Source organism: Eptesicus fuscus, chromosome 7 (assembly GCF_027574615.1).
Source record: "Eptesicus fuscus isolate TK198812 chromosome 7, DD_ASM_mEF_20220401, whole genome shotgun sequence".
Taxonomy (NCBI): domain Eukaryota; kingdom Metazoa; phylum Chordata; class Mammalia; order Chiroptera; family Vespertilionidae; genus Eptesicus; species Eptesicus fuscus.
The window spans coordinates 82284702-82300025 of NC_072479.1; the positions used below are offsets into that span (position 1 = coordinate 82284702).

Sequence of the window (15324 nt, forward strand, 5' to 3'; positions counted from 1 at the left end):
GTGAGGAGCAAGGGGTCCCAGCCCGACACCAGATCCCAGCCCAAGGTTACAGGGCTAGAAAAATAAGCCTTCGTAACTTTGGGCTATAAAGATCAGCAGGGAATGTGGCTGCATGACATGCAGGCTGCTGGAGACCCAGGCAGTTCCTCTTAAAGGGCTGGCACATGGACTCGCTACCTCTTTGGACCAGCACTAGCATAAAGGCTTGGGGGGATCCAGAGACAAACAGGGAGGAACTGGATTGTCTGGCATAGGAGCAAAAACTCAGGGGCAGCTTTCTCCCAAACGGGTGCTTGCAGGGTCATTGTTCCTATGCTGAGACCTCCTTCATCACAGAGTTGACTGGCAGCCATATCTGAGTTTCCATCAGACTGGCTCACACTGTTCACTCCACCCTGGTAATTCTCTGAGACCCCACACCATCGAATTTGCAGCCTCGCCCAAGCTGTTTACAGAGGCTTTTCCATATGAATGGCCTGTCCTGGCTCAGGCCTCAGACTTTGCTAAATCTCTCAAACAAGCATCAGCAGGCGTCAGCGTGCCACCAACCTATCAATAAGAGGCCTAAAACCCAACACTAGCAGCAGCTTTCCTTGCTTCACAGCTTGGCCTTGCCTGGGTACTTCCAAGCCCACCACAAGTAGCAGCCATTGGCATATCACTCTGTAGTCCCTGACAGGTAGCCCCAGGCAGTGGCTAATTTTGCAACTCCCTGGAGGTCCCGGTAGACAGCTTCAGATTTCACCAGATTATAACTTTACACATCCATGAGCAACAAACTCAAGGGGCAGACTCAATAAGCACCAAAGACCCATTGAAGCAAGTCCTGCTCCATAGGGGTGTCCCATACACAGCAGCTCTTCTGCTGTAGTCGCAGCTGATCCTCACAGCCAATTGGCCTGGAGGTCAACTCCTCCCAGTAATGCCAACAGCAATCAAGGCTCAACTACAACAAGACTGTGCACACATATGGGCACACCTAGAGTGCCCAGCTTAGGTGACTAGGGAGGCTGAACCACTGGATCTTACAGGACACCTACTACAAAAGGATACTCTACCAATTCTAAGAGACATAGCAGCTCTACCTAATCTAGAGAAACAAACATAGGGAAGCAGCTAAAATGTGGAGACAAAGAAATATGTTACAAATGAAAGAACAGAAGAAATCTTCAGAAAAAGAACTAAATGAAATGGAAGCAAGCAAACTACTAGATACAGAGTTCAAAACAATGCTTATAAGGATGCTCAAGGATCTTCATGAGAACTTCAAAAACATGAAAAAGGATCAGTCAGAAATTAAGCATATACTAACTGAAATAAAGAATAATGTATAGGGATTCAACAGTAGAGGATGCCAAGAATCAAGTCAGCGATTTGGAATAAGAGGAAGCAAAAAACACCCAATCAGAAGACCAATAAGAAAAAAAAAAGGATCCAAAAATATGAAGATAGTGTAAGGAGCCTCTGGGACAACTTCAAACATAGTAAAATTCGAATTATGGTGATGCCAGAAGGAGAAGAGATATCAAGATATTAAAAACTTATTTGAAGAAATTATGACAGAAAACTTCCCCTACCTGGTGAAAGAAATAGATTTACAAGTCCAGGAAACACAAAGTCCCAAACAAGAGGAACCCAAAGAGGATCACACCAAAATATATCATAATTAAAGTGCCAAAGGTTAAATACAAAGAGAAAGTCGTAAAGAGATTCCATCTTAAACAGCAAGAGAAATGCAGTTAAGTTACAGTTAAGTTACCTACAAGACAGCACCCATATGAATGTCAGCTGATTTCTCAATAGAAACTTTGTAGGCCAGAAGAGAGTGACAAGAAATATTCAGTGATGAAAAGCAAGGACTTGCAACCAAGATGACTCTACCCAGCAAATCTATCATTTAGAATTGATAAAGAACTTCACAGACAAGAAAATGCTAAGTGGTTCATCATCACCAAACTAGTAATTCACGAAATGTTGAAGGGTATTCTTTACAAAGAGGAGAAAGAAGAATAAGAACAAAAATATGAACAATAAATACATACCTATCAACAATTGAATTTAAAAGTCAAAAATAGACGAACAAGGAATCAAATTAACAAAATAAACTGATTAATAAAATAGAACCAGAGGCATGGAAACATAAAACTAACTGACGAATCTCAGACGGAAGGAGGTGAGGCAGGGTGGGTGGTGGGGAAGATTAATCAAAGAATTTATATGCATTACCTATGGACACAGACTACTGTGGTGAGGTCTGTGGCAGAGTGGGAACCAGGTTGAGCAGGGCAATGGAGTGGGAGGGAGGAAGACACCTGTAATACTCTCAACAATAATTGTTTTTTTATTGAAACAGAAGCCACCTAATTATAGACTCACTGCAAATTGATCTTATAAGCAAGCATCACTTCATGTACTTTTGAAATAATGATCTATAGAAAGCATAATAATCCTTGCTGCATATTAATTTTTATATTTATTAGATTTATGTATTATAACATTGAGAACAGGTACAGTCCACAGAAGATCAATTACTGGAAGTATTAGAAAAAAGTTGACTAACTTCTAGTTTTCATTCTCAGTAAGCTAATGGGTTTAGAAAGTCCGATGGTAAATATAAGCTTAAGAAAGTAGATTGAAATAAAAAAGTAGATGGAGAAAGAAAGGGGAATGGGAAAGAGGTATAGAGATAAAGAACAATGGAGGGAAATTTAAGAAACACATAAGATTGTATTGTATTTACAACCAAGCATATCTAGATTAAAAGAACTAAAAATATAGCAATAAGAGATTGCCATCAAGAAAGTGAAAAGGCAACTCATACAATAGAGGGAAATATCTGCAAATCATATATTTGCAAATAATGTATCTGATAATATAACTTGCATTTAGAAAATATAAAATGCTGTTACAGCTGAATAACAAAAATTTTTAAATGGGCAAAGGACTCGAATTGACATTGCTCTAAAAATATGCAAATAGCCAATAAGGTGATATAAAATAAGGAATATTAAAAGAGGCTTAACATCATTAGTCAACAGAGAAATGCAAATGAAAACCATCCTATACAATACAAACCCCTATATGAAAATTGTTCAACCAGGAGTTCGACCGCTCATTATGACATGCGCTGACCACCAGGGGGCGATGCGGAACATGGCAGGCGTCAGTGACTCAGTGCTGGCAGCAGGTGGAGGTGGAGGCAACGCTGGCCCTGATGGGCCCCGATGAGAGTGAGACTACGGCAGGATGGTGGAGGTGAGCAAGAGGTGCCAGGCCAAGGTTGGGTGCGAGCAGTGGCCAAATCGCCCCGCAGAAAGCGACCAGGACTGCCACCTGACTCCCAAGCACTGAAGGAGCCCCGATCGATAGACCCACAAACGGCTACAAGCAGCCGGCAGGCCCTGATCACCTGATCGGGGCCGGGCCCTGGGCTGGGACGGGGAACTGGGGGTGGGTGGCAGTGACCAACCTCCAGCGGCACGTGGGGGCGGGGGTGAAGGGGACAGAGGTTCGGTGAGAATGCAGGGTGTCTGCTGAGCTTTCTCTCACTCCCCTTGCTACCCTTTCCCGGGACACCAGGGCTCATGCCCGGAGGAAGACCCCGTGCTCAGGTACCAGGTGCCCATGAGGAGCCCACCCTGCACTCACGCAGCATCTTCTGGGTGAGCCGGGCCGCAGCCGCCGGGACCACAGGGGCTGGTCGGGCTCCCCATGGGTTCACGCAGGAGCCAGTCTGTGAGGCTGGCCGGGAGAGAGCATGCTGCCTGCCCGGTTTCCATGCAGTGCCGCTGGGTGGCCCAGAGACCCACGCTGTGCCCCAGCCCGCAGTGTCCGGCTGCACTCACCGCATCTCTATGTGGGGACTCGAGCGCGTGACTCAGGCGGAGGAGGGGAGTGTGGGGGCCCAGAGGCCCAGGTGCTGCCCACTGCCCAGAGGTGAGCTGAGACCTGCCCTTCCACACCACACACTCGCGCTTCGATCACGGGCCAGGCCTAGGGACTGTACCCGTGCACAAATGTCATACACCAGGCCTCTAGTCTGTATATATAAAAGGCTAAGTGACTGACGGTGGGTCCGTCTGACCGTCCGATACATGACACGCACTGGCAATTTAAAAATAAACGTTGACTCGCGCATGCACCATATAAAGCTCTCGTTTGCGCCAATCGCACGCATGTGTTTCGATCTGTCATTGTCGATCATGAATTTGGTTGTTTTTGTTGACACTAAAGTTGTAAATACTTCATCACAAGGGAAATTAGTCAAGCATTCTAAAAGTGTTTTTACTGTTAATGTCATATACAGGGAGATAGTAGAATAAGTTTAATCAATTTATCAGTCATTATTTTTATTAATGTTGTTTTTACATCATGTTTTTATATCATGTTTTTGTTGTTTTTATGTCATGTCTTTGTTGTTATTGTTTATTAATCAATTTATATATTATTTTTTATATGCATTTTAGTAATTTTCATCTCTGACACTTCTATTATAGAGAAAGGGCGAATAGCAATATTAAAATATTTCTTCTAATAAATTTCCTTTCAATGTTCACGAATCCATACAATTGGCCACTAGTAATGACTATAATTAAAGAGAAAAACAGGATGTTTTTGGACAAATTGGAACTCTCACACACTGGTGATAAACTGTCACACACAGTTGTAAAATGGTAGAGCTGGCTTAGAAAACAGTCTGGCAGTTCCTCAACAGGTTAAACATTAACCATTACTTTTCAATCATTCCGTTTTTTAAAGTATGTATGTAAACCTATAAATTTCCCCCTAAGCACTGCTTTAGCTACATCCCACATTTTGATGTGTTATATTTTCATTGTTGTTCTGTTACAGTATATTCTAATTTCTATTATAACTTCTTTCATCGGTTAGTTATTTAGAAGTATATTCCTTTAAAAAGTAACACATTATGATCGTGTGAAGCTCATTAAAAAATACAAGGTTGGTTTCATATTCAAAAATCAAGCAGTACAGATTACAAGTGAGTCATAAAGCATTATGTCTTTTTTTTTCAGGCCCAACCAAGGTGTTCACTTGATAAAAATTAGAGCCCTAATACCTCAGAATGTGACCTCATTTGGGATAGGGTCTTTGCAGAGATAATCAAAATAATGTCATTAGAATGGGTCCTAATCCAATAGGACTGGTATAGAGACACACATAGCAAGAACACCATGTGATGATTAGAGTCAGGATGCCACAAGCCACACTAGAAGAAAGGTGTAGAACAGATCCTTCCTTAGCTCCTTCAGAGAGAATATGGCACTGCTGACACCTTGATTTCACACTTCTAGTCTCTAAAATTGTGAGACACTAAATTTCTGTTATTGAAGGAGGGAAAAGCAATGTGATTCATAACATAAACAGAATAGAGGGTGAAATAAACAAAAGATCTCAACAGAGAGAGAATATACATTCATTTGAAAAAATTCACCACTGACTCATAATTAAAACTCTCAGAAAACTTAATAGATGGGAACAACTCAAATATAATGAAGGATATCTATTTTAAAAAAAACTACAGAAATCATACTTAATTGTGAAATAAGATCTGAACCAAGACAAGAATGCTCTTTCTCAGCATTTCTGGCCAGTCCAGTAAGGCAAGCAAAAGAGGGCAACAGATTTGGTTCCAGAGAAAGACAGTCACCAGTCTATAGTGGAATAAAACAAAAGTCCTTTAAGGACTAAAATGTACAGGGAGCAAGAATAATGCTTTCACATTCTTACTGCGTAATGCTTTCACATTACGCAGTAAGAATGATGGTAGGAACACATGCTTTGGCTGGAGAAGGGAATAAAGCAGCCTCTGAGGTATCAGAACTTATCTGAGTCTCACAGGCAGGCCTTAATGTTATTATAAACTGACTTGATGCTTACGACTAAGTCATATTGTTCTCCTGTTGAACATAAAACCATCACTACATTCAAATTAGGTAAGGTCACAATGCAACCTATAAAACATCAACCATCTCCCTCTCTAAAAAACGAGTGATGGCTACTTCTTTATCAACTGCAGTTTTCATCCTCATTGTAGTCTGTCCTCACTATAGAAAAGACTTATTGAGATATCCAAGCATAGAATAGCCCCACTTTCTGACAGCATCCAATCCAGAGTGAGGATCAAACCTTCCCCAAAATAATACAACCTATGACCAAATCCTATACTACTAGATTTTCTTCTAACACCCTCTTACTAATGGGCCTCAGTTTCCCCTGGTGAGCATTCTCTGTCACTGCAACAAATAATAAACCCAACTTGTTCAATTATAGGTATGTTCCTGGTGTTCCATTGTTCCCTTTAGCTGCAAGTCATAAAACAAAGGCCTAGCCTGTTTGCTGGAGGTCAGTACAGCTTGAGAATCTACCACTTGTCATAGTACTTCTAGACTGTGATACATTATGCATTTGTTCTGTCAAGTTAAGAAAATCACTTACATATTTCTTAGTCTTGCTAGCCTTTTAATTTAAATTATGGAACTGAATAAAACTATTAAAAAGAAGTATCTTACAACCAAGCAGAAACTTCAATGCAAAATTATTATAGGCACTATTTTAAGGATTATTAATTGCAGTCTAAAATTTAAATTTCAAGTTTTTCCCCACCCACTATCCATTCAAAACTCATGCTAACTAAAAATTTTTTTGTAAAGATGATACAATGCAAATTTTGTAGTCACTTTTCTCTGCTGATTCCAAAGATACAAAGGAATTACATTTATTACAGAAGTATAATTATCCTTTAAATATTTTCAAATACTGAACGGCAATTCTTTTGGACTTTGACCTCATAATATCCACATTTCTCAGCTGTTATATGAATAGTTGGCAGTTATTATCAGTTGCATTAAAAGCAAGCATTCCTCTAAAAAAGTTTATTTTTATAATTTTTAGTAACCCCATTAATAACATAGGTTCTATAGACAGAAACATGGATTTGAACTCCAGTTCTCCCATGTATTTACATGACACAGGGTAAGTTACCTAACATTTCCATTTTTAGTTTCCGCTACCTTAAAAAGGGAATATCAATACCTGCAACAGAAGTTGTGGTGATAATTAAATGAGATTCTATACATTAAGCACTTAGAACATTGTAAGCATTCAAAAAATGCTATCATAATTGTCTGTGTATATTCAGAATGTTTTAAGGCATAAACTAGATAATCTGAGACAAATTTCTCTTAAATATTTTTATTTTATATATTAATTAGAAAATCCAACATGCAAACATCAGCACCAAATAACATTTAATAAATTGCCACCACCAAATAAAATTTAATAAAAATAAATACAATCCAAGCAAGTTGATTTTATCTACATAATTGCCATTCAATTCAAAAATAATCAAGTACTGTACAGAATAACTACCATCTATATCCACAAGGGAGCACTCTACAGCCATTTACCAGATACTTCATGGGTTCTAAGTACAATGAAAAACAGACAAAGCAATTAGGAAGTAGCATGAACAACCAGTTCAAACTAGTTCAGCCATATCCATGCAAACCAATCAGCATGTTTTTAAAAATCTATTTTGCATAAGCAAAATATATTTAAGAAAGACACACATTAGAAAAGGGTGTGTTACCTGCAAATAAGTTTCCATGGCTGTATTACCGGAACAAAACATTTTTAAGGATCATTTTAAGTATCGTCATCTGTAACTGAGATGCCATACACAAAACTATTCTACAAAAGAAATACTACTTTTTTTAGGTGGCAACACTACAATCATCAAGCTCTCACATGCCTGTAATTCATTTTCCCAGAAAAAAGCATTTATATTTTACAGTAGAAAATGTCTGCCATATCTAGATGTAAATGTGTAAAATGTGATGAACTTTCTGCTGAAAACATTCTTTCATGAGGAAGATAGTAAAAAAAATATTTTTAAGGTAAATATATTTTCATAAAGAAAATAGTTTTTAAAAATGTTTTTTTAGTCTTTATATATTTAGATTCAAGAACTCTGGGGAAATACCATCAAATAATAAAATATTTTTGTACAGCATTAACAAAAGTTTCACCTTTACCAAAGGAATTTATATTTAAATAACCAAGAAAGGTGTGTTACCTGCAAGTAAGTTTCTATATCTTGGAATTATTTTTCAATTTTAGGGTAAATTATTTTTAAGGAAAGCCCAATGAGCCTCTTCTTCAAGTGAAAACATTATTTTCTTCTCTGCTTCATCCCCCTCCACCCACTCCTTTCACTGTACTTTCTAGCAAAGAGATCACAGCTATGAAACAAGAAAGAGAAGTATTTCCAAAAGCTGTTATGTCTTAGCCTACAATCTGCCTGCTCAGAAAGCTCAAAAATTTAAGTGGCTGTTCAAGAGCTGCTCACAAATTCAGCCAATCAGTAACCAGCATTCTGATTCCTGCCCAGCAACAGGAGACAGACAATAAGGTCAGAGAAACATAGTTAAAACCTGGACCTGCAAGATTTCGGTAAGGTTCTTTTTCTTTGTCTGATATAAGCAATCTAGAACATAACTGCATAAAATCCTAAATACATATAAAAAACATTAAATATACCCTATAAGTAAATAAGATTCACTTTAATGCTATTTTAATTTATCTTCCTTTAAATATCCAGGCATCTTTCCAGGAATACAAATCAATTCCCTACCTGGGGAATGAGTCAAACATGGACATACATAACAAGAACATACTTTTCTACACAAAAGGTTAGAATCTGCAAAATTCAAATGTAAATTTCTTTTAAAAAACCCTGTCACTATTATTTATAAAAAATTTATAACTAAAAATCCAGCGAAACCGTAAACCTAAATAACACAATATTATTTTCATACCCACCTATTACTATTGTTAAAGATTGCCAATTCCAAAAATCAATAGTATTCTGAACCCAAAGGTTTACTATGGATAGCAATATGTTTTGTTGTCTACTGAACTATGGATGTCTATTTCTTAACAACCTATATTGTGTTGTAAGTACAATTACTACATCCTTTTCTCCTTAACTGCCTTTCACAGCAGGTTGCAAAAAGGGTATATGAGCTCTCCCCCTTTGAAAGCAATAAAGCAAATATGTAGATTACAGAGTCAATAAACATTCATGTAAATTGAAGGGAATTTTTTTCTTATATACAAAATTCTACATTCCTTTAAAAAGCACAATTGTAGAATAAAAATAGAAAATCCATTCAAAGAATATATTTTCCCAACTTCACTACCTATCAAATTTTCTTAATAAACAAGTTTTTTAAATCTCTTTTTTTCTCCTTCTGTTACAGATGAACCTTGTCATTTTTCAAAACATACCCAAGAGGGAACTTGCTGCAGCCATACTCTTAGTTTATATAATCTCCCCATAGGCAAAATAAATCAGCAGCTGCTTGAATGCTTCAGTCCTGAGAGACATGAAATTCACTATCTGATTGGCTCAAAGCAGTAGTTGCCTAAAACCAATCAAATATATGCAGCAGAACCTTGCCCAGCAACAGGGGAAGCAGATGCGGGCAAGTGCTTTATCAAGAATCCAAATATTGTGAAATGTGAAAACTTACGTGAACAATGAAACTGAAACATATTTGTAACATATCCTCAGTTCATTGTCTGAATAATGCTCTAAAGCAGGATTTCCCTGATTAAATAAACAAGGGTCTATACAAATGCTTTCCAAGCAGCTTAACTGACAAAACAATAGGAAGTGCCAGGACTGTTGGTTCAAAATGCACATACATACAAACACTATATTAACTCAAGGTTATGGATATCTGGTGAAGTACATTTAAAAATAAAACTTAGCAAAAACTTACAAAATGTTAAGCAAAACCATTTAAATGGATTTGACACTTCTATCTTTGACACAGCACTCCAATTGCATTCATATTGTTAACTGACATTAATATAACATTATTCTAAAAGGGGTACTAAAAATAATTTTATTTAAATTGCATTTTCCTTAAATGGCTTAAATAAATATTAGTCAATAGACCTGACTAATCATAGCCTACTCATAAATAATCACTTTATGGTGATGATTTCTATACTCTTAGAAATACAACTCTGCTACTAGATTTTTAATTGCTCAGGTTGAGAACTGTGTGATTTTATTTTGCATCCCTAAATTTTAAGTATTTCACAACCATCCTGAAAATAAAATCATTAAGAATAATCAGTGTATTGCACAATAAAAGTTAATAATCTGATTATTGTTTACTGCTCAATGGTGAGACTACTGAACCTGATGATAATACAATGTTTCACCCACTTTGATACTTAACTACTCATATTTCACATACTATAGACCAGGCGTCCTCAAACTACGGCCCGCGGGCCACATGTGGGTGTTTTTGCCGTTTTGGTTTTTTACTTCAAAATAAGATATGTGCAGTGTGCATAGGAATTTGTTCATAGTTTTTTTTAAACTATAGTCCGGCCCTCCAACGGTCTGAGGGACAGTGAACTGGCCCCTGTTTAAAAAGTTTGAGGATCCCTGCTATAGACTTTCAAAATTTTTATCTTGAACACTGGATATCTCATCATCTTTTAATACTTATTTTTCCAAAACTTTTAATAAAGCATTATCATTACTTTCACTACTTCTGTTTCATATTCCGTTTCTTTTGCTTTCTAGATGTTCTCTCTCCCAATCACAAAGCTCTGGCAATATTTACTTGAGGACCCAGAGCATTCACAAATTCAGTACTCAGGGATCATGATATCTGACACTTCAAATAACCAAATAATCTGTCATCAATCTACTAATATTATCTGGGTATCAAAATGTAGAATGGAATATCCCCTAACTAAATTTTTTAAAATTATCAATAATGAAGGAAATAAATTTGCTTTACCAACAATTCCCTGGACAAAGAAGGAGTAAATCATGCTCTTGAAATTTAGATTACATCAAAACCAGAATGGTCACTATGTTAATTTGTCGTATTTGTTGCTTTTTTTGAGAAATACTAGGGTAATCTACATGAAAAAAAATTTCAAGATACTTTAAAATCACTTTTCCAGGTGTATTTTGGGTATCATGCTATTATACAAACAAATTAAAACTAATTGACCGTATTTTTCAAAATGCAATTCTAGAATACATTTATCAAATTACATCTTCTTAGAAAAATTAGCCAGTTATTCATCAAGGCTCTACCTTCTAGCTTGTCCCACTACCAAAAGCCAATACCACCTAGGCTGACAATGAGTGAAGTAACAGAAGGCCATGTTTTTAACTGATACTTATCAAGGGGCAATTATATGTCAGACACTATATCCAGGCATATTCTCTTCTCATTTAAGTGACAATTTATATAAATTCAACTTTACAAGTTATCTGAATTAATACATCAATAGCCATGCTGCTATCATGCATTCCATTAAATAAATAATAATTTTAACTTAGTAAGGACACCTAATTCAACATGAAGTTGTTGTTATTAGCATCAGCACCCTTTCTTATGCATTTCTGCCTTTAAACTTTGCTACCAGGGGGTGTTCTATTTGATCAGCAACAAACTATGATAATGTTAAGCAATAAACTACATGATAATTGCCACAATTTTCTTCTCTCTCTTTGAAAATAAAATAATCTATACTAATAAAAGGGTAATATGCAAATTGGTCAGGACACCCTCACAGTAATGACCAAACAGCAGGCTGTATGGGGCAACAAGGCCGGCAGGGGGGTTAGTGAGGGACGACCAAATGACTGAACAGCAGGCTGCGTGGGGTGACTAGGCCGGCAGGGAGGGTTAGTGAGGGACGACCAAACAACTGAACAGCAGGCTGCGTGGGTGACTAGGCCGGCAGAGGGGTTAGTGAGGGACGACCAAACAACTGAACAGCAGGCTGCGTGGGGCGACCAGGCCAGCAGGGGGGTTACTGAGAGATGACCAAACGACCAAACAGCAGGCTATATGGGGTGACCAGGCTGGCAGGGGGGCCCGTGAGGAGTGACCAGGCCAGCAAAAGGAGGCAGTGAGGGGCGACCAGGCCGGCGGGGGGGGGGGGGGGGGGGCACTTGGCGACAACCAGGCTGGCAAGGGGGGCAGCAAGGGGCAACCAGGCCAGCAGAGAGGGGCAGTTGGAGACCAGGCCGGCAGGGGAGGGTCAGCGAGGGGCAATCAGGCCAGCAGAGAGGGGCAGTGAGGGGCAACCAGACCAGCAGAGGGGGAAGTTAGGGGCAATCAGGCCGGCAGGCAGAGGTGGTTAGGGGTGATCAGGCTGGCTGCGGGGACAGTTAGGGGTGATCAGGCAGGCAGGCAGGCAGGCAGGTGAGCGGTTAGGAGCCAGCGGTCCCAGATTGTGAGAGGGATGTCCCCAGGATGGGGCCTAAACCGGCAGTCAGACATCCCCTGAGGGATCCTGGATTACAGAGGGTGCAGGCTGGGCTGAGGGGATCCCTCCTCACCCCCCCACCACCCCCATGCACGAATTTCGTGCACCAGGCCTCTAGTTTAATATAATTGCTAAAGCAAATCTATAAAAACAGAAAGCAGCCGAAACCGGTTTGGCTTAGTGGATAGAGCATCAGTCTGTGGACTGGAGGGTCCCAGGTTCGATTCCAGTCAAGGGCATGTACATTGGTTGCGGGCACATCCAGTCAAGGGCATGTACGTTGGTTGCGGTGTGGGGTGTGCAGGAGGCAGCTGGTTGATGTCTCTCTCTCATCGATGTTTCTAGCTCTCTATCCCTCTCCCTTCCTCTCTGTGAAAAATCAATAAAATATATTTTTTAAAAAAAACAAAACAGAAAGCAGATTAGTGGAGGCCTAAAATTGGAGGGTTGGGGAAGAAATGGAGAGTAGCTGCTAAAGGATACAGTGTTTCTTTATAGGCTAATAAAAATGTTCTAAAATTAGCTGTAGTGATGAACAACTGAGTATTTTTTATAAACCACTAAATTAAAGTAAATAAATGAATAAATAAATAAATACTTAAAACCCATTGTACACTTTAAACAGGTGAGTTGTATAGCATCTCAATAAACTTGTTTGGAGTTTGTTTTTTTAAGTAATAGCAGAACTACAGTTGAGTATTTTTTGCTTTTCAATTGTTTTTAACCTAACCTCCCTTTAGTGGATCACACTTCTGACATGGACAAAACAACTATAGACAGAGAACTAAGTATTAGTTCATATTTTAGGGAATTTAACATTCCTAGGCCAACAAGTACACCTGTGATTTCCTGGTGATGAAAGGAATACATATAAAATAACAGCAGCCTTGTTCTCTATGTGCTCATCTAACATGAAAAAGTTCCTCTTTTTTCCTGTCCTAAAAAGGACATAATTCTATAATATGCTTATCTCATGTGAGGGTAGCAATGAGCATGAGATACTCATGAAAGAACACAATAGCCCTAGCAAGTTTGGCTCAGTGGTTGGAGTGTCAGCCTGCAGACCAAAGAGCCCGGGGTTCGATTCTGGTCAAGGGCATTTACCTTGGTTGCAGGATCCTCCCTGGCACAGGACCTGGTAAAGGTACGTGCAGGAAGCAACCAATTGTTGTGTTTCTTTCACATCAATGTTTCTCTCTGTCTTTCCCTCTCTCTTCCATTCTCTCTAAAAATGGATGGAAAAATACCCTTGGGTGAGGATTAAAAAAATTTTTTATTTTAAGAATTTAAATAATAACTTCTAAAATAAATAAAAGGCTGGTTAGATAGTCAAGTCATGTTAAAACAAAGTTATTTATTAAAGTACATGGTCTATGCATTTCTTATATCAGCTTCCATCAATGTGTTTTAATGAAATTGCAAATTAATTTAAGATTTTTTTTGGCCACTGTTATCTAAAATGCAAAATGAATTCACATATTCAATACTAGATAAGTTTAAAAATTTAATTATGAAAATTATATATAAAGGATTTTATTTAATCATGAAAAAAGCTTAAAAACAATGGCTTTGAAACACATAGAAATGCAGAGTTTTAAGTAACAAAGAGTTCCAGTGAAAGATGGAGAAAAATCAAGTGAGCTATCCACCAAGTAACAATACTTTTAATCAACATTTAAGGATAGCTAGATTCTAAAATTAAGTTTAACCAAGCTTTTTCAAATATACTGTTACTTTAAACACTGGTCTGGATGAAAAGTAACTTTCTTATTGTCTTAGTTTATTAATGTTGTATTCATATGTGACTTGGATATCCAGACTCTAACTATAATTGTATTTACATCTTTAAGGTAACTTAAATCTTATATACATAGATCTTTACTTATCAGAACAAATAAACTATGATTTATCAGATAGGAAAGTAATATGAACTATCCCAAGTTACAATTAGTGGGGAAGAATATAACAAATGGGTGAAATTTTATTAACAAGGCAGTATAAGAAAAATTATTTTTAATTCCAGATGTATAAATCAAATATCACTTTAAATATAAATCTCAGCATTTTATATTTTCTTAGGTATTATTTAAAGCAGCTATATACTTTTTAATTTTTACTTATACTGCCCAGTTTTAAGAAAACAGAAAAAGCGCAATATCTGCAAAACATTATTTCAAGTAGTCACACATCTTATCTGAATTTTGGGTGGACTGAATAACTAATGGCACCTTCGTATTAACAATTAGTACAGCAGATAAAATACCTTGTAAAAGTTTCAGTAGTTCCAGAAACTTCACACTCCATCTCTCCATTCTCTCCCCTTTCTTCAACCCCTCACCATTAGAACCCAGAGTTCAAAATGTCAGTTGAGAGCCAGATGTTCCATGGCCTACCCTATGTATACAGAAGTCTAATTTTAATAACAAATATAAGTAAAGGAAGAACCCTAATCTTCTTTCATACCCCGGAGGAAACTCAAAGAAATATTGCTGGTATGTTATCCCTCCTTATAGATCTAATTAAAATTATACTTGCCACAACTTTCTGAGCTAATCCTATTTATAAATCTGTATCTTTCTTCAGTTGGAATTTAAGGAGCAGTATTTCCCCAGGGAGCAAAAGGAGAAAAATTACATTCGCATTCAAAAATTTTTAGGGCAAACAATGCATGAGCATACAATCTACTTGTTTCTGGCAAATGTCTCTAAGAAGATTTTAGTTTCATAGGTTGGTGATGTATTTTAAGAAAATACAGAGTTCCAATATCCAAAACCAAGAATTATCACTCCGTTTCATCTTTTTAGAAGCTAAAAAATTTGCATAGATCTGAGCAAGAGGAAACTCTCTTAACTGCTGTTCCAATGAGCCAATATTCTCTATCAATTCTATTGACTAATAATCACAAATACACTGAGACCTCATGTTCCTCTGCTCTCATCTAAACCTATTCATATTAGTTATACCTGGTATTGAATTCAGTTGTACATT

At 37.8% G+C, this 15324-nt stretch overlaps 1 protein-coding gene and 1 long non-coding RNA gene across 3 annotated transcripts in view; one reads left to right on the top strand and one right to left on the bottom strand.

The window, feature by feature from the left end:
- Positions 1 to 15324, bottom strand: part of ATF7IP (activating transcription factor 7 interacting protein) — a 119609-nt gene that overhangs the window by 71588 nt on the left and 32697 nt on the right. The window lies entirely within an intron of this gene.
- Positions 6292 to 9356, top strand: LOC129149820 (uncharacterized). Its single transcript, XR_008556639.1, has 4 exons — positions 6292 to 6363; positions 8248 to 8472; positions 8621 to 8711; positions 9282 to 9356. It is a non-coding gene; the product is annotated as an uncharacterized LOC129149820 (long non-coding RNA).